We start from the raw sequence: 20,076 nt of genomic DNA, 5'->3' as shown, positions 1-20,076 counted from the left end.
TACTGCAATTTTTTTATCAAAAGAAGTTATCAAGAGTCGTTTGAACGGTTTTAGTTTTTTTCTTATCGGCATAAATTCTACGATAACAAGCAAAATTGACTCTCTAGACCTCTGTAAACAAGCAATAAAACATAAAGAAAAAAAACACTGCAAATATAATACATGATGGTACAAATTAAGTGGATATTGAATCCAACATTATTTCATGGCCGAATATAGAAACTAAAAGTTTCGGCAGATGCAAGCATAAGCAACCTTATTGGGCAACTTGTAGTAAAGGTGGAGTAAGCTCCAGATCACTTTCCTTAGTATTTTCCATAATGTAAAGCACATCTAGAGGATATGTATGATAAATAAGCCTTTGGTTCTCTATTTCAGTAATACATGATGGTTTATTTATTTTCAGTTACAATCTAGAAATTATTTAACACAGAATAATAAAAGAAACTAAACCATACTATACTGACATTGGAGGTTGTGGTATCTCTCAGATACAATTTACTGTCAAATATCACAAACCTTTACATAACATGTGTTAAACCAAACTGACAGCAAAAAAACAGTGCAGAATATCACTCATAATATATGAATGCACAGCTACTCATGACCTCCAAGCTATACACTGAATTGTGTAAGAATATTTATATTAAACATTTTGCATGTATCTATCAGATCAGCTTCGGGCTTAAAGGCACGTTAATCAAAACTCTTGCTGCGTATATCATGGGATTGCCGCAATTAATTTTGGCGTGTTAATCAAATCCCACGTTAAGTAAGGGATACCCGTACATTGGCAAGTTATGTTCTCTGCTTCCCCCCCCCCCCCACTAGTTGATTCAATATCTGCAGATGGTCGAGTGTGCTAAACTCCCTTTCTGAATTCAGCTTGTTCATCTAATGTGATTAGTGAAGCTGCATCTGTGTTTTCTTAGTTAAAAATTTTTTTTATTTAGAAACGTCCAGTCTGCAGGCATGTATGTTGAGCTGTGTAAACGTTTGCATGTATAATATAAAAACCTTGCTCCAATAACTGTCTTTTTCAAGCCATTTCTGTGGTCTTATCGAGTGATGAAATAGATCCCCCCCCCAGCACATTCACAAACATCCATGCTTACAGTGGGATTCAAACCAACAACTGGTTGTTGGAGAGTGGGTATGCTATTCACTTAGCCAATCAGACCAGCCTGAAAACCAATTTTCATTATTTTACACTGGTTATTGATTTGGAGTATTTTTTAAGCAAAACTGCATTATACGAAGGATCATAAAACCCAGCTGATGAAAAACTTTTTCCTGTTCAGTATTTTAAAAATATCGAAAAGCAATATTTTTCATAGCACATTCCAATGCTGTTGCCAGTTTTTTTTTTTCCCCCAACTCCCTTGGTTTGTTTAATACTGTTTTTTTTCCCTCCCACCCCTGATATTGCACAGATTTTAGTGATTTGACTTCACGTTTTTCAGTTCTTTTTCTGTCAGTGGTTTTATATTCCTGGTATTGATTCTCAGTATTTATTTCATTTTTGTTTTTCTTATTCTATTCATTCTTTGTTCAGATGTAACCATTATGTCTTTCGAAGTATTTTTTTTTTACCCTGTAAACCTATAGTTTACAGGGTAAAAAATTCATAGATACAAAATTTATGTATTATGTATTAAGATAAATTTATGTATTATCTTAATTCATAGATACAAAATTTAGCATGGTTGATATATTTTATCCATCATGGGTAGTTAATTAGTGTTGTAGGTGAGCTCAGCATTTGATAATTTAGGAACCTTATTCTAGAGAACAAGTATATGTGAAGTCACTCTAGGTTTCAGGCAAGCCAGGCATTTGTCTCACACTAAGTGATGAAATTCATCTACCACTTAAATTCTCAAATGTCACCATTCCGTATGGTGAGTTTCAACCCCCCCCCCCCCCCCAGCATGTAGTAGGGTGGATATGCTATCTTCTAGGTGTGAGATGAATTTCATTGCCTTCTATGAGACAGTAATCTGCTTGTTGGCGGCTGAAGTGGCTTGAAAAATCCAGTGTCTTGAGTCTAGAGCAGGGTTTCTGAATAAATAAAAATAATAAAAAATTTAAGAAAATTAAAACACCCATGGTACTATAGATTTATATATAGTACCATGGGTGTTAAATGTAATATAGATTTACATTTTGTGAGTTGGAGTTGCATAAAATTTTGAGCAGCAAACTACTTAACTTTCGATGTTACTCCATTTGCCTTCTGTTCATGTGTTGATAAATTTCTTCTGCATCAGTTTTATAAAACCCCTTTAGTGACTTATGCTTCCATCATATCTCCTCTTTTCTATGTATTATCAACTTTTTATAATCCACAAACCATTCTTACAGGAAACATTCCACAGGCTGGATGATCTGTTTTTCTAAATTCTCTCCATTTCCTTATCCCCTAATAAACTGAGGCATTTAAATCCAAGCAGGGTCCAGGTGCAGTCACATCAATTAAAAGAGGAATAACTTCACCCTCTTGTCGATGTGTTTTTCAACATCCAAGTGACTTCTGCTTTGGTATAATAGTGTTTTAGTTTTGTTTAGGAAAATCATTATTTGCTGTTAATTGTTTCCAGAGAAACATTGCTGTCCTTATCTGAACATATTCCTTTAAAAATTTATTAATAAAAATATTAATTTGGAATCTGCAAATCTGATTGTTTTATGTAGGTTTGGTTGATTTTTTTTATATCAGATATTGTTACATATGCAATAAAAATGCATTGAATTACAAAGGGACTACATTTTTTCCTATAAGGATTTCATATCTATTTTGTGAACCTCTGTTCTGTTTTATCAATTATAACAATATTTGGTATTTTTTTGTAAGAAAGATAAGGGCTTATTTAATGCAGAAGTCAGAACTTGAAGGTATTTGATCCATGATAATGTGGTTAATCCTATCGAAAATAGACTTTCTAGGAGTTTGTTTGTTCTGCTAAGTAGTGCGATGGACTTGTAGCTCTGTGGTTGATCTTTTAGTTTAACAGATTTTAGTAGAGCAATGATTGTCTTAAATTGTTTCGGTAGGATTTCAGTTTTTAGAATATTGGAAAAGAATTTTGCAAGCCATTTTATGGCATTTGTTCCCAAATTCAGGAGGAATTCTGTACGAAATGCCATCTAAACATTGAGTACAATGTATTAAGTTCTTATTCTTTGTTCTGACAAATTTTGACAGAATTGCATTAAATCTACTTCTTATCAAATGGTATTTCTTCATCAGAAAGCATTTAACAGTTATAGAATCTCTGCTTCTTTGACTACAGGAGAAATAACTCATATTTTTATCCTTTATGTGCATGTGCTAGGCATTTCTGAATGCATAGCAACAATTTTAAAACCACCATAGTTTTTGTTGCCTTTTACCCTTTCAAAAAAGAAAAAAAAAAAAAAACTTTCACATCTACTAAGGATAAGCTTTTAACTCTTGGTTTTCCAGGCATGTACCAGATTCCTTCTTGTGGCTATCTTATTATGGATAAACTCTAAGATATGTTTTTATTCATTGCAAAGAATATGTCTTATATTAAATATCATGAACCTGAACAGTCTGTATTTGCTGAGCATGCTATATCTGCTAAACATAGTTCACTGCAATAAAACAAGAATCTTTTCATAAAATTTGATTCTTTTTAGAACATCTTTATAAAGAAACATCTTCAACATTACGTCTAACTTAAATAGAATCGATAGTCTATCCCCTTTATGGGAGATAGTACTTTTTGAATCTGTTAATATTTCCTTTATTTATTTATTCATTCAGTTAAGAAAATATTGACTATTTTAGTTGTCTCACATTAGCTAATAAGGTGGTGCTTTTTAGAAATTTGTTATTGTTTAATTGCCTTTCTGTATTTTTGTACTGAACATGCTTAATAGAGAAAACTTCTACAGATAAGTTTAAATGTGAATTTTTCAGTTTTATAGTTTATTAATTAACCATTCACATTATCTGATATTGAACTTGATATTGTTAGCATGCAGGAATGTGTGAGTAGAGCTGATCTCAGGCTATATAGCCACTTAAACAGAATGCAAGAGGAAATATAACAAGTTTAGTTTAATCCTTTATCCAAGTGTGAGCAAACAAAGTTTGCTCCTGAAAGTATCTTCAGGACTGGGGTAGGTTGTGCAACACCAGGCAACTCATTGCAAAGCTCTCCACCTTTGCAACGAGTTGCCTGGTGTTGCACTACCTTACCCCAGTCCTGAAGATACTTTCAGGAGCAAACTTTGTTTGCTCACACTTGGATAAAGGATTAAACTAAACTTATTATAGTCTAACCAAGTGAAATAAACTCTCAACATGGAAGAGGAAAGGTTAGCAAAACAGGTATTTGATACCAAACTGGCAGGAAAAAGACACTGCAGAAGACATAGATCTAGGTGGATTGATACAGTAAGAAGTGCTTGATATATTGTATACCCTGTCTCATCAAGTATTTAATACAATATATTAAGCATGTCAAAAGGAATGAAAAACTGCACGGCCTGAAACTTGGGTTCAAAACTTAATGGTTTTGAACCCAAGACGATCAGAAAAATTCTTAATACATCTCCTGCAACTCCCTTACTTAAACAAGATTTCAAGAATGCAATCACACTGCCTTACATCAAGAATGTCACAGACAAAGTGGTTGCATTGCTCTGCGAGCACAACCTAAAAGTAAATTTTTTTACCTTTACAAAAAATATCGAGATTCCTACATCCACCAAAACCTCCACATCGCCCCATGAAAAAAAACAGGCATCTGTGAGATTCATTGCTCTTTGGCATTTGTTGTGTAGGCCAGACAGGAAGGTCGAGAGAAAGATCTGTATGTCTGAACACGTAAAAGATGTCGAAAAAAGAAGAGAGCATAAATCAGGCCTGGCATTCCCACACAACTGCTATTGGCCATCAAGTACTCTGACACCAAACAAAAATGTCATATATATTGATAACTGTTTCACAAGAAAATTTAAAGACGACTCACAAATGCTTAGTATCCTTACACAATGCAATAAAAATCATGGCTTAAGTTTACATCAAGTATGGTCAGCTTTCATCAAAAATTTAACTGCCAAGGACTTAGAGTATAGCCCGCATGATACAACAGAATATGATAGCAACAACTAGCAATGTTCCAACATGCATACAGTAACAAATTTACCATTTGTATTCGGGTTTCTCAATTATGTTTAACAATTTTGAAGTTATCAAAAACATGTAATATGTGTAATTAATTTTTAATAGGCTTTTGTTGTGTAAAACTTTCACGTACCACTACCCCTGATATAAGTCTTATGACATACGAAACTTGTAGGGTTTCAATTGCTTATTTTTAATAAATTCCTTATTTATATTATAGTGTGGTCTCAATACCAAAAACTTCCACAGAAACTGCTTAACCACAGAAATTTACGTGTAAAATCCAATATTATCATACTGAATCCATTGCCTTTATCCAACTTGGCCATATATAAAACATGAGCTTCCTTTAGTAAACCCATGTTCCTCCTTGCAGAGTATAGCTTGTTTGTACACCTATTCTCTACAATCTTCATGACCGCACTAGAGATACTGATTGATAGGTAAGTAGACACGTCAGTTTTTCCACCATCCCTATACAATGGAACTATCATACATTCTTTCCATTCCTGTGGTATTATTCATGAGCTGAGACTCAAGTTATTCAAACATGTGAAAGGCTTAACCAATTCAGCTGAATATTCCTTTAACAAACATGCTGATATTCCATCTGTCCCTATTGATAAATTTTTATCCAGGTTATGCAATAGCTCTTCAACCTCATTCTTATTCATCCCTAACTCTTCATCCAATGCAGCATAGTAATCACTGTACACCATGTTACATATCTTATCCTGATATATATATCTTAGTAAAGTGAACACTCTTAATTGAACAATCTCATTAGCTTCTGGCAGTAGAATATCATCTGCATTCAGTAAAGTTATTTTTTCATTTGCTTTTTGCATAATGATAAAATTCTTTTGGATTGCCTTTAGCCTTGCACCTCTAATTTAGCTTTCTGCATAACTCGTTACTTTTCTAGCCTGCGCTTTATATGTTTCATAACTTCTCTAACTCTTATTCTCATGATATTCTTTCCACATCTTCTTGTGGATCACTTGTTTAAAGGCTGCACATCCATTTCACTCATACTCTGTTTATTCTTCAAACTCAAGAGATATAAATTTTTTTCCCATTCGGTAACACTGATACCATGAGACCAAAGATAGTATTCTCCTAAGTTTATCATAACTTTCAGCTTTGTAGTTCAGCATGTAATCTGTTCTGATTGGAACATCAGTATAATTAGATACTTCCCAAGCAAGCATGGTATGATCACTGTCACCAATTGGTGGTAAAATTGTCATATTCTTAAGAGACCCCTTCTGATGCTATGAACAAATCTAACACTATATACTACACAACATTCATCATGGAAAAAAACTAAGGTATTAAAGAGATTCAAATTAATATAAATATCTCTAGTATAAATTAAACTTGCCATGAAATTATATTCTTGTTTAGTCTTTTACCCAAGTGTGTAAGCAAACAGTAATTGGTGCATACTTTAGTAAACTTTTTATATCACAGCAGTTATTACTAATAACTAAATATAGTTTTGGCAATAGTAGGCTTGTTATTTTGTGTTTCTTGCAAAATGTAATTGTTTATTTCCTCTGATAGGTTTGGTGAATTACTTATCAGCTAAGCATCTACAAGTACAAGAAGCTGGTACCTTTTGGGTTATTACTGCAGCTTGAAGGATAGTAAGTGTACTATATATCTTCAACACACAGCTTGCATATATACACACAATTTATGAAATGTATATTCCTTTGTATTATAATCGATGTTGTACCTCACATCTATTGAATAATGGCAAAATTAGTTCCATAATTTCAAGCCCAAATAAGTTTGTGATACAGTTTAATATTTGGTATTATATAATTTTTGTCTGCCATACTTGTCATTTGCTAAATTTATAAAGGCCAGAGTTTGTTAATTACTAAATAACTTGATAATTACAAGTGTAATATACAGTGTTTTAGCAGCTAAGAGGTTTTTTAAATAAAAACTTCTAAAAACACTCATTTATCTTTGTAACACAAAAAATATTATTGTTTGATTAAACTTTGAGTCATGTTATTGTTATTTTTACCGAGAAAAATGTTTTTGTTAACATCATAAAAAAAATATGGCAATAAAATTGGTTTTGTTATTTTGGTAATTCTCATCAGTTTTCAGGATATTGTAAAAATACATCAGTATTACAATAATATCTTCTATTAAGATGAATTAGAGCAGATTCATGATGAATGACTAAATCTTAAATGCAGCACATATATATATATATATATATATGGAATTATTGATGCTATTTCAGATGAATATTTCCCATGGAAATATTTGTAGAATACACATAGTGCAGAAACCAAATATCTGCGCAAAAGTGGGAGAAGTGAGTTTGTAAGAGAAGGGTCATTAATAAGTCTGATTGCTCTCCTCTGTATTAAGTCAATAGCTGTGCAGATTTGCGATCTGTATAAAGTTAACAGCTGTTCAGGGGTAAAGTAATATCTTGAGCGAAAGAGAAATCCTAGTTTTTTAGAAGCCGAGGATGCGATGGTTATGATATGTTTATGCCAGGAGATGCTTGATGTCAGGGTAATTACGAGAAGAGAAATCGCAAATTTTCTGGAAATCTGGGTGTTGTCAAAAATAATACTGGGAGAAAATGGTTCTTTTTCATGAGAGATAAGACAGAACTGGGTTATATTAGTATTGAGAATTGCATCATGTGCTCACAAAAAATAAAACACATTTTATACAGAGCTTCCTGACCACTGTCTCAGATATTTAAGTATGCTTTTGGTACATCTCTTGAATGTGCATACACCAAAAATGATTATATAGCACGTTTCATTTCTGAAGTCATTTTGATCATATGTCATGTGATCTGAGTGCTGTATGACAATTATGATCATGTAGCTCAGAGCATGTGACCACAGTACTTATAAGTGTACACTTATTTATTTTTTTTATAAATAATGTATATACAATGGTCAGGTTATTGGAATCATACTATTCCATTAATTGGTATAAATAAATAATGGTAAAAAAAAAACACTACTTTCAACAAATATTCACATGACTGTTTGACTTAACTTCAGTATTGGAAAATGAAGTTTATATATATAGTACGTTATTTTAAAACAGAATATCAACTCAACATTGCCAGACTTGAAACACAAATTTCCTAATAAATAAAACTTTGTATATCTCATTTGGGAAGGGGGGGGGGGGGGCTGTATGGAGTCTTAAACATGGATTTAAGGTATGATATTTTGAACTGGGGAAGGGGATATATTATAGCTATCTGCACTCCATATGGCATGTAAAGAGATGGTGACTCTGGTAAACCTCAGAGTTGCCCCATGCTCCTCCCATATCTTACTAACTAGATCTTGGTTATTCTTATAACAGTTTACCTTATTATTATAGCTATAGGCTAGTGGGCACCCTGTTCCCACCACCTGGGCATCAACTACTGAAACATCACCATCTCTTTTAATCACCAAGTCTGGCTTACGCAAACCCGCAGAGGTCCTATAATGTGGTTCCACTGTAGTCTCCCAACCTTTGTTCTTAAAGCGGTTGTTCAGAATGGAGACCACTGCATCATGCCTCCACATGCGGACCCCCATGGTGCAGAAGCAAGTTATTATAACTTCAATAATGCACTTAAAGTGGCATATAATTCCCTTCATGGAAAATAAATAGTGGCAGGTTATGACATGAAAAATCCTAGAAATGCTTTATTTATTTCATTAGATGAAAGCAAGGAAATTTTTTAAATTGGATTCTTTTTTTGTGAAAACTGATCTTAAATTTCTCTATTATACAGAGTACTTTATATGTTTAATTGCAGTTGGGCTCATCTCTTAGGATTTATAGTTTATATTTTTATTTGATTTTACTATTCTTTCTTTTTTGAGTTATATTGTGCCAGTTCAACTTTATCAAGTAACCCTGCAATGTGTGGTTATGTTATATACCATACATATGTTGAATTTGTTCGTAAGGATACTTTGCATTACTGGATACTAAGGCATTCGATGTGGAGTCATTAGCCTCTATATACAAGTAGCCCAGTCATGAAGCTACTTCTCATGCAAATTTTGTTTAAAGGATGAAACCAAGAATATAATTTCTTAGCATATTTAATTTATGATACCATATACTACTTGTTGAAATCTACTATAAAATTCTTCTATATTTTCATTTGTACCTGTTGTGGATTCAAACATCTGTATCGGTGTGACATTCACTGGATATGCCTTTATTCTGATTAAGATTGTTCTGTCAGATGCTGTGTCGTAACTCAAAATGTATTTTCTGTACTCGAAGAAATGGAGTAGCATTCATAGTTAAAAGATTTTCATGCGTAGAGTATAATACCACATGAAATTACAAGAATTAGTAAACTGAGATGGACACATTCCGTCCATCTCAGTTTACTAATTCCTAAAATCTTATTCTTCCCGTTTCTTTCTTTACCAGTTCCACTTTTCATTGAAACAGCTTCTTGCATTCCATGTTCCTATTTTATATAAATCAGTAAATCAGAGGCATCTTCTGAAACTATCAGAAGTCGACTTTCCAGAAGGCTTCGATCCAGTTTCATCATTCTGTTAATTTCATTGAAAGTTCCTCTCTATTCTTTCTCAGTAGCCATTTCATTGCCTTCCAATCTGGGTGTCCCATCTTCTAGCACATTATCACAATAGCTTAAGCTTTTTTAATATGATTTTACCTAAGAGAGAAGACACTCTCACTACAAGAGATGGGGGGAAAAAAAAAAGTAAAATAGTAGATTCACCCCTAGCCCTTGAATACTCTAATAGCATTGGAGAGGATGCAACAAGAAAAAGAAAGAAGAGTATGGACCATTTACAGATAATATAAGACATATATTACTTGCAATATTATATTCTTATAATTCACATTTCATGATGTAACGATGTAACTTTCTCTGCAGCCTTTCCAGAGCTTCTTTATTCCTTCAGAACCAAGGAGACCAAATCTGTACAGTTATCCAAGACTTGAATATGACCACACCTGGATAACTGTAGTCTACTAGGTTCTGATTTGGTCTCCTTGGAGACCAAATCTATGAATCTTTGGTAGAGGGTGTTATAGGATATCAGTTGATTTTCATTATGTGGAAGTTGGGGAGAGGACAAGGATGCACTTAAGTTTGTGTGCAATTAAGAAAGGGGCGAGGACTTTTTTTTTTACTCTCACAGCTGTGAGTGAGTGGAACACTTTGCCTGATGAAGTAGCAAGTGCATTTAAGAAAAGGTATGATGGGTGATGGATAGCCTCTCTTGACACCCTGGAGGACTAATAATAATTCTAAATGTAAACATTAGTAGAATTTTGCCTATGTGTCATGGGCATTATCAATATAAACAGTATAACACAAGTCAGTGGGGGAGGGTTTCAACAAATGCCACAACAGCTTCACTAAGATAAATGATCATTGTATTCCCAGAGTTTAGAACACAAAAAAAAAATATAAAAAATGTTAGTAGTATGGAGGAGCTTATCTTGGATGTGAAAGAAAAGGAGAGATTTTCTGCACAGGATCAGGATACGTTATGTGAATGTTAGCTGTTTGAGAATTTTACCAATATGTTCTGATATTCCTTTTACATAAAAGTGAAATTAGAGTGATTTATCATGAGAAGCATGAATCATAACTGTTTTATTAAGATCTCAATGAAGCCATTAGTTAGATATCTTAGAACATAAAGTATGGGTGCAGTGTATTGAAGTCTTATTTCTCTGACCAGGGTAGTGTGTGACTATGCATAGATGCAATGCTCTGTGTGAGTTTTCTTCCAAAATACTAAAGAAGTGAAGATGGCATCTTGTGGACAAAGAATTTCAGGTCCATTGTTTTTTTTTTTTTTTTAATATGAAATGCATTAATCATGGGCACAAAATCTTCTGAGAGGAAGAACAATTCCAGATTGTGATGTCACCAACAAATATCTCCTAGAGGAAGGATGTTCATTTTGTTCCAGAATATAGTTGCAAGAGTGAGTGAGAGGGGGACTTCCATTGGTCCTTCAGTTTGTCAGTACAGTTTATGCTGAACCATAAAATATCCAGAATTAATTTAAAAGACCAAATGTATTTTTAAATTCATTTTTTACCTGATCTTGGAAATCGTGTTCTGGAGATCAAACGGAATTTTTTTTCAAGCCACTTGAGGTTTCCATCCGGTAGAGAAATTCATCTCTCATCTAAAGACAATTAATTATAAACATTTTGCCCTGTCGATACAAAATTAATAACTGGTGTAAGATAACTAAAAAGGTCAATAACTTTATAAATAAATTAAAAATAAAATTAAATTAAATAACTTTAAAAATAAATAAATAAATTTTATTTATTTATTTTTATTATTATTATTATTATTATTATTTTTTTATTTTTAGGAAAGTTATTGACCTTTTTAGTTATCCTACACCAGCTACTTAGGTGATGCTTTTTGGAATTGTCAGTTATTGTTTAATTTGAGCTTAATGTACTGAAGATGCCTGTGACAGACAGGCAAAAATTATACTATTAAATAATCTTTGTACGTGAGTTTTTTTCCGTTATTAATTTTGTATCGATATTTCTACTCACGGTATACCTCTTTTAAAACTTATTTTGCCCTGTGGGTTGGAGAACAGATATATTAACCACTTGGCCAATCAAGCCAGGCTGGCGAATCACTCTGGATGCTTTCTTTAACTTCTGTTTTTATATCACTTATGATATTTTATTCCTTTTATGGTTCTTCTGTATGTGAACTTTCTTGTCCAAAATATTTTGTTCTTGGCTTGATATTTATCTTTTTTTATATTTCCAAAATCTTAACTTTTGTTTAGCTACATTTACACAAGTTAATTTTCCAACATTTATCTTTATATTTTCTTAAGCACATGCTTTCTTACTAGCCAGGAACATTCTATATGTGGCTTCTTTTCGTGGACTGCCTCTCTACCTTAATTTTTTTTAATATATGCATGTGTATATACTCTCTGTCCAAAAAGAAACCAAACTTTTGATAGAAAATAAAAACACAGGCTAATTATAATTATTCAAATCATTTATTTCAATCAATATACTCTCCCTCAGCTTCGATACAGCATTTCACACAGTCAATTAATTTGCTAAATGAGTTTTTTATATCGGTTTTTGGAATACTGTTGAGCGTCGTGGTTACTGCAACTTGAACGTTTTCAGTGTTGTCGTATCTCTTTCCTTTCATCGGCAAATGAAGTCGGGGAAGAGAAAGAAGTCACAGGGTGCTAAATCAGGTGAATACAGTGAGTGATCCAACACACAAACTTGGTTTTTGCTCAAAAACTTTCACAATGTTCAAATGATGAGATGATGCATTATCGTGCAAAAGTGACCAGCTGCCTGCATCGTGATATTCGTGCCGTACGTGATTATTCTCACTATCGATCGCTTCAAAACTTTGAGATAAAACTCGCCATTGACCGTTTGGCCAGGTGGAACGAATTATTTGTGGATAATGCCCTTGGAATCATAGAAACAAATCAGCATTGTCTTTACTTTTGACTTCTCCAAGCGACTTTTTCGGATGCCCCTCTTCTGGTGGTCTCCACTCAGCACTCTGGCACTTCAATTCATGAATTTAATTTACCAAGGTCAAAACTCTCAGTCAAAATGTTATGAACAGTTGATTTTAGAATCCCCAATTCATCTTTAATCAATCTGCTGGATGATTTTGGGTCTTTGATGAAATCACGCACTTTTTGGATGTTAACTTTGCTCAGTCCAGTGTTTGGACGGCCCGGCTTTTCGTCCTCATGACCACTTTGAAATCACTTAAACCACTCATAAACTTGAGTATGGGATATGCATTCATCACTGTATGCTTTTTGAAGGCATTGGATGCATTTTGGTAAAATGTTTACCAAGTTTAACACAAGTCAATCACAGTTCTCTGTTTCAAACTCATTTTCCAACCGTTCATCAAAACACACTGTCACTCTTGGTGCTATAATTCAGCTTCTAATGAAACAAATGTCATAAACAGTTGATACAACACTAATGAAGGTTGCTGCTTTCAACAACAAAAAGATACAACAGGTGGCGCCACTGGTTTCTTCTATTTTCGAAAGGTTTGGTTTCTTTTTGGACAGAGGGTGTGTATGTATGTATATATTTTATCCTGGCAGACAGTTTCAAGCATTTTTGGAGAAGGCTCCAGTTTGAGTTACCAAGAAGAAAGCTGCATCTGTAGCTTTCTTCTGGTTAGGAGGATGCTAAGTATTATCTGATATTCTGCTGAGAAGTATATGATTTACATTAGCTCATAACTAATATAAATTAGTTATGAGTTCCACTAAACAACTAGAAGATCTAGTTGTTTTGTGGAATTGGAAAAGGGAAGCCATTTGGAGTGTTAACATTGAACCCTTCAAGGAACCTGACTTCACTCTGGGTATATTTGAATGTGGAAAATTCAACTTTATAAATAAAAATTTTAGGGGCTGGAATTGAGATAGTCAGAATTAGGAGAACAGCAGTAAGGATAGTAGTTGACTCCATTAGAATAAAGTAAGAAAAGATGAGATGGTATTGTAGTTTTTCCATCCATGACACAAAGGATATTGTAAGCAGTGGTGCACATTTACTTGCATAGATGTTGAAAAGGTTTTTTGATTTGCATTGTTACCGTGATTTACATTTTTCACAGTATTGGCACAGAAGACTTAGGACATGCAGCTTGGTCATAACATGACCTTGACAACTCCCATCCATTACTTTTTTTTTTTTCAGGAATGATCTGGCAATGTAAGCAGCATTCTTGTGTAGAGAACTCTCCTGATATGCAACCATGATGAGTGATTGGTCTATAAAACTAATTTACTGCTCTTTCTTCAAATTTGGAAGTGCTGGATTTATGGTGTTATGTCCAAGAATGTGTCACTTCTCTTTTTATTTATTTATGGGGGAGCTACAGTACCCAACCCCCTGTGTTCCAGACTGGTAGGCTGGTTCTCCTTGAATTCTGGTGACTCAGATTTTGAAGACTCGACACTCAGGGGCTACCCTGAGTGTCGGTTTCTTCAAAAAAGGAATTTTTTTTTTTTTCAGGAATGATCTGGCAATGTAAACAGCATTCTTGTGTAGAGAACTCTCCTGATATGCAACCATGATGAGTGATTGGTCTATAAAACTAATTTACTGCTCTTTCTTCAAATTTGGAAGTGCTGGATTTATGGTGTTATGTCCAAGAATGTGTCACTTCTCTTTTTATTTATTTATGGGGGAGCTACAGTGCCCAACCCCCTTTGTTCCAGACTGGTAGGCTGGTTCTCCTTGAATTCTGGTGACTCAGATTTTGAAGACTCGACACTCAGGGGCTACCCTGAGTGTCGGTTTCTTCAAAAAAGGGGGCTCTGGTGCCCAATCCCCCAAGTTCCAGACAGGGAGGCTGGTTCTCCTTGAATTCTGATGACTCAAAAAGGGGGTATCTTATAAAAGGAAGACTCATTATAGGGTATCTTATAAAAGGAAGACTCATTATAGGGTATCTATCTAGGCTGTTGTACACATCTGGTTAGCTGGCTTTCTTGGAGATAAGGTGTAGAGGATCCAGAGTTAAGTGACCAATATGGTCATAGTTTTATGGAATGCTCCTTATGAAAATGATTTGAAGATTTGTGGGTTTCAGAAATTGGTTTTTAGCTGGTAAAAGTGGGGATATGATAGACATAAGTTACCCAGTAGGTTTTTTAGGATTATTGGGAATTTTTCAGTGTGTAACTAATGCAGAGAGAACTGGAAATTAAGTAAGATTGTTGTTATCAAGGGTCTGTGAACTTTTTTTTTTTTTTCCCCTTTCTTTCTTTCTTGGAAAGTGAAGAATGAGCAATATCGATTACCACTCATTTATGAGCGCTTTGTTAGTGAATGAGCTTAGTTTGATCTTTCTTCTCTCATTCATTCATCCTGCAGATATTTCCAAAGGAAAGTATAATGAGTATTGTGCAACTCATGGTTAGTGCTTGGTGAAATTTTTAGTGGATGAGTCAGTGGGGAGAAAAGATTCCATGGAGGGAGCGTGTATAATAATAAACATTTCAAAGAAAAAAAAACTTTAAATTTGCACTTCTTTGCACAGCAAAGTTTGTGACTTTATATTAGAAAAAAAAATGTACTATAGCTCATTTTGATGTCATTTCTGTTTATTTGTGCTTATTCTGGAAGGGAGATGCAAGGTTTATAGTCCTAATCTCTGCAGGCCTCTGTAAGTGTACTTTTAACTGATTTAGATCACATAGTTGTTTATTAAGGTCATTTGGAAAATTCATCTCAATCAAATTAAAACATGCAAATGCTTGCTGCCCACTGATCCTTCTATAGGTCGTGCCATTGAATATTTTTGATCAAATTTAGAATACATTATCTTCTGACCAGCTTTACAGTCATACTAAAATATTTCATCCAACCACTGTTATTGGCTGCCTGCCAGCCTATAGCAGAGATGAATATGAAGAAAAGGAGATTAGTTGAAATTTAGAAGTTGATATCCTTCTGAAATGTGAGCTGTACCAAAACAGCAGCAAGAGTAGTACAGATTATTGAAAATGCCAGTGAAACAGCTGCTCCTAAGTTACTGTCTTTCTTCTTTAGATACATATGTACCTACACTTATTGTATAATTTACTTGCTTAAGTGGAATGATATCTCTTTTATTACAGAAAATGTTTTTGTACTGAAGTGGTTAGGTATTAATTAGTATTTTATATTTTAACTTTTTTCTTTTCATTTGCTATTATTTATATATATACTTTTACCATCAATCCATCACATACATAGTATCCCCCCCCTCCCCCCATCAAGGAGAGAGAGGAGGGGGAAACGTTACCTTACCTTATCAATTCAGTATTGTATTTCATACAGCAGATATCAGATATGCTTTGTGATTTGGCTGCTTTAATGTTTGTGTGTGTAACATGTTAATGATAATATATTAAAAGTTATTAGTTTACCAAATTTATTTTAGTAAACAGTGTTTTCTAGAATTGTTTGCCATTTCAAAATTTAGGATGGCAAAACATTTAATATTGATTACATATTTTGTGGAATTTTCTTAATAATTATAAACTGGATATGTTGGAGTTTAAAATCTGCTTTTCCAGTACACAAAAAAAAAACGTACTGGGAAATTTGTACTTAACCTACCATTGAAATTATACTGATAGGTTAAGTTTTTTAACTAATGTGGATTAGAACACTCATATCTAATGTTGAAGGTTTTAATTCTAGGTTATAACTAGAATTAAAAGAAAAAAATAGCATTTTTTTTTTTGCATGTACCTAAGGCAAGTTTGGAGAATTTTAATTTTATGCTGTATTAGACTTTTATAAGTGTAGTTCCAGTTTGATGTTTTAATTTGTTAGATATAATTGTCAGATCTCTGAAAATAATGGTAAAAATTCTAATTTTTTAAAAGTGCATATGTATTTTTTCTTCTAATTTAAAAAGGAATGGGAAAAATTCCATATAATTACCGTAGCGTATAAGACGCACCCACATTTTTTAGGGAAAAAAACTTTATCACTGAATATTATAATAAATTTACAGTATTTCAAATATAAAGTAATAAGTAGATCTACTTTCAACAAATACCTAATCTAACTATGAAAGAGTACCCACCTTTTAATCTTCTTCGTCAAAACCCAGAAATTCATCTCCAGAGCTAAATGAAGAGACACTTGAAACCTAATCAGAATCTGAGTCCTCATACAACAAATTGTCCTCTGTACCATCCAGTGCATTACTAATGCCACACTTCTTAAATGATTTAACCACTGTCTCAGTTTTCACAGCATCCCATGAAGTTTTGACCCGCTCACAAACTTGCGAAATGCTAGGCCTCTTCCTGATGGCGTAACCTCAAAATCTGAAGACTGCATCTAGCTGTTCTACTTCTCCTTCGTAAATCCCTTAAATGGTTTATTAATACAGACATCTAAAGGTTGAAACTGACTAGACCTCCTGGAATTACAGCTAACTGAGTTTTCAATTCATTGAGTTTATTTTTAACATCTTCTGTTCTGTGAGAACGAAACTGATCCCATACTAGCAGGGCAGTGTGCCTAGACCAAATTTTATCTATCCATAACTTCATTCCTCCTCCATCCATCCTGCCTTTTGCGTGAACATGTACAAACACTCCTTTAAGCAGTTTTTCTTTGGGTAGCATCTTCCTTTTAAAAATCAATAGTGGTGGCAATTTTGTAGAAAATTTCCAGAAATGAAAGTAATAAAAAAACTGAATATCGGCATATAAGATGTACCCTGTTTTTCAGACCTATTTTCAAAGATAAAAGTGCGTCTTATGCGCCGGCAAATACGGTATTTATTATGTGGCATCTCCAAGGACCCACTGGGAGGGCACTCTACTCTACTCTGCCACATTTACCCTCTCCCCTACTGTGCACAACTGCCATCAGTATTTTTTTTTGTCTGTAAATCATGTGTATTCTGAAGGCCTATATGCAGGATAAACACCAGAAAAAAAAACCATGTTATCTCTATATGATAATCTCACCATGATGATAATCAAACTTTTCTTTTCCAGTCAAAGGGCACAATTAAAATTAAAAATTTAAATTTTTAATTAAAAAAAACCAATTTTGCAGTATTTTATATTGTGGCAGTGATATCATTCACAGTTGAATTGTTATTTTTGGCTTATGTGCCGTGAATAGTTTATTTATTCTAAGTTGTATCTCATGAGCTCATGACATTTCAAATTTGTTTTGCCTGATTTTTTTTCACTTAAAAATGGTTGTTAAAACCAAGCACATGCACCTTTTACAAAATCTACCCAAGAGTGCACTCACTCCATTTGCTTTTCTAATGGAGGTAAGTTGGTCACATGGATGTAGTAGGGTTTTTTTTACTCTCCTAAAACTAGCTGGAGAATGCACAATTATCAGAAATGTATAATTACTTTATAGTCTTAGTTGCTTTGCATTCTAAAACAGCTTATCCTTTTTCACATGGAACATAACTTCTATAAGAACTACAATGCTTTACTGCACTAGATAGTGCTGAAAACCATTCTTATTATGCCCATTTTAATCATTTCTGGTTGTGCTGTGGTTGGAATGGTGCCAATAGTTTGGAAACTGTGGCTATATAAATGCATCACCTTTTTGAAATTGAAACAGGCATAGTGTGCATGTGTATGCTATATTCATTCCTATGGTTGAAACATTGCATACCCCAAAATTAACTATAAATGGCATCAACTGATGAAAATTCAAGGACACTGCAATAACCAAGGAAGATCCAGAAATTAATGTCAAGTGAACAGAAGTGCTTAAAAGGATAATACAAAACTCTTGGCAGTCCTGCAGAAACAATCAACCACAAGTTACAGAGTCTACAGGTGTCGGATTATTATTAGTAGTAGGACATTACATGAAATATTGCATAGTCTTGGTTTCTGTATGAAGATAGATATAATGTGAACATCAACCATTCCAATCAACAGTGCAAGCTTGTGTAAAGAACATCACGACTGATACATAGAGCATTAGAAGTGTAATATGGGATGATGCATGTAATGTACCTAATTTTGTGCTTTGAATAGATAAATATGGATGCAACAGATACCTGACCTGAGTGCATTATACTGGCTTTGAAAGTTGTGATGTTGGCAGAGGTGTAATGGTTTGGAGCTGTTTTTGATAGTTGGTTGCATGTTTTTGGTTGTATTGCCTAAGAAAGATTAATGCCAATGGATATGCAACACATCTTGATAATAAATGTTTCTTATATTGTAACCATTTTGTGAAACATACCCATGCCTTTTTTTGACATGACAGTATACCAATCATTCATGATATTACATGCAACATAATTTGAAGAATGTGTGAAGGCTTAACTGGCTTGATCAGCATCAGATTGAATCCAAAGCACACATGGAGATGATTGGAAGATTGAATGCTCTCAACCACAGCACATGAGCTGATCATGGTGATAATAAGAACGGTTTAAAATGAAATACTCAATATCACAGGCTGTGAAGAATTTGTCTTGAAGTGCAATAAAGGCTAAAGGTGAGCCCACATGCTATTGAAGTGTGTGCAGTTTATATTTTTCTGAAATATAGTGCTTTCCCATTTTCCTGTTATTAGTAATTTGTCATTTTCTTCATTCAATAAAATTTAACATTAAAAAATATAAAAATATAAATTCTTGTGGAAATTATGCCAAGACCATAGGTGAGAAAAACACAAAATTGGAATTGACTATATATGTAATTGAAATCAGGTATGACTGAGGTATTCTTTTAATTTATCACATAGCAAAATAGCATAATATTTTTAATCCAAGAATAAAGATTTTCTGTTTGCCACATGTTTAATATTTTAGTGAAAATCTTGATTGTTAAAAAATGTTTACCATTTTATTTATATAAGCAAATGATACTCTACACCCAGTATGCCCAGTTAAGAAAACAGTGTGTTTAAATAATAATTAATAGCCTCAAGTCTTCTTGTTACTGCATACAAATTTCATTAATTTTTATCTTTATTTTTAGCCTTTATTCTGAAATTCTTTCATTTTTCCCAAATAATCAGGAGTAAACCAAATTCTGAATGAAGAAATTGGATAGCAGTTGAGGATTGGATAAAACATACTTTTAACGAAACAAGGATAGTCACTTTTGTTTTTAAATATTCAGGAAATCAAAGGTAATAAACGGCCAAATTTGCAATTTAATATTTGTATATTCTCAGAAGTAAAACACTTCCATCTTCTATGTGTATTTGTATGTTTGCATCAACTTGGGAAAGAAAATAGGGTTATGTTTTGTCTTCTGTATGAAGTTCAAAATAAAATGAAATAATTTGCTTTTATTTTGTTTATACTATGAAATCGCTTCTCTTGTTTTAAAACTGGCCTGAAAATCATA

The 20,076-nt window shown here is 33.5% G+C and overlaps 1 protein-coding gene across 7 annotated transcripts in view; it reads left to right on the top strand.

Annotated features, from left to right (window-relative positions):
* LOC150103183 (uncharacterized) overlaps positions 1–20,076 on the top strand; it is a 167,124-nt gene that overhangs the window by 29,131 nt on the left and 117,917 nt on the right. For 5 of the 7 annotated variants that reach the window (XM_090397556.1, XM_090397557.1, XM_090397551.1 and 2 more), the window contains exons 2-3: positions 6,725–6,807; positions 19,702–19,855. The gene's annotated coding sequence lies outside the window, so the exon portion shown is untranslated. The remainder of the gene's footprint in view (positions 1–6,724; positions 6,808–19,701; positions 19,856–20,076) is intronic. The other 2 variants (XM_090397558.1, XM_090397555.1) reach the window with 1 other exon arrangement.

The sequence above is a fragment of the Typopeltis vanoorti genome, chromosome 9 (genome assembly GCF_054136105.1).
Source record: "Typopeltis vanoorti isolate ZY-2024b chromosome 9, IOZ_Tvanoo_1.0, whole genome shotgun sequence".
Taxonomy (NCBI): domain Eukaryota; kingdom Metazoa; phylum Arthropoda; class Arachnida; order Uropygi; family Thelyphonidae; genus Typopeltis; species Typopeltis vanoorti.
This window is presented reverse-complemented; position numbering and strand designations above follow the sequence as displayed.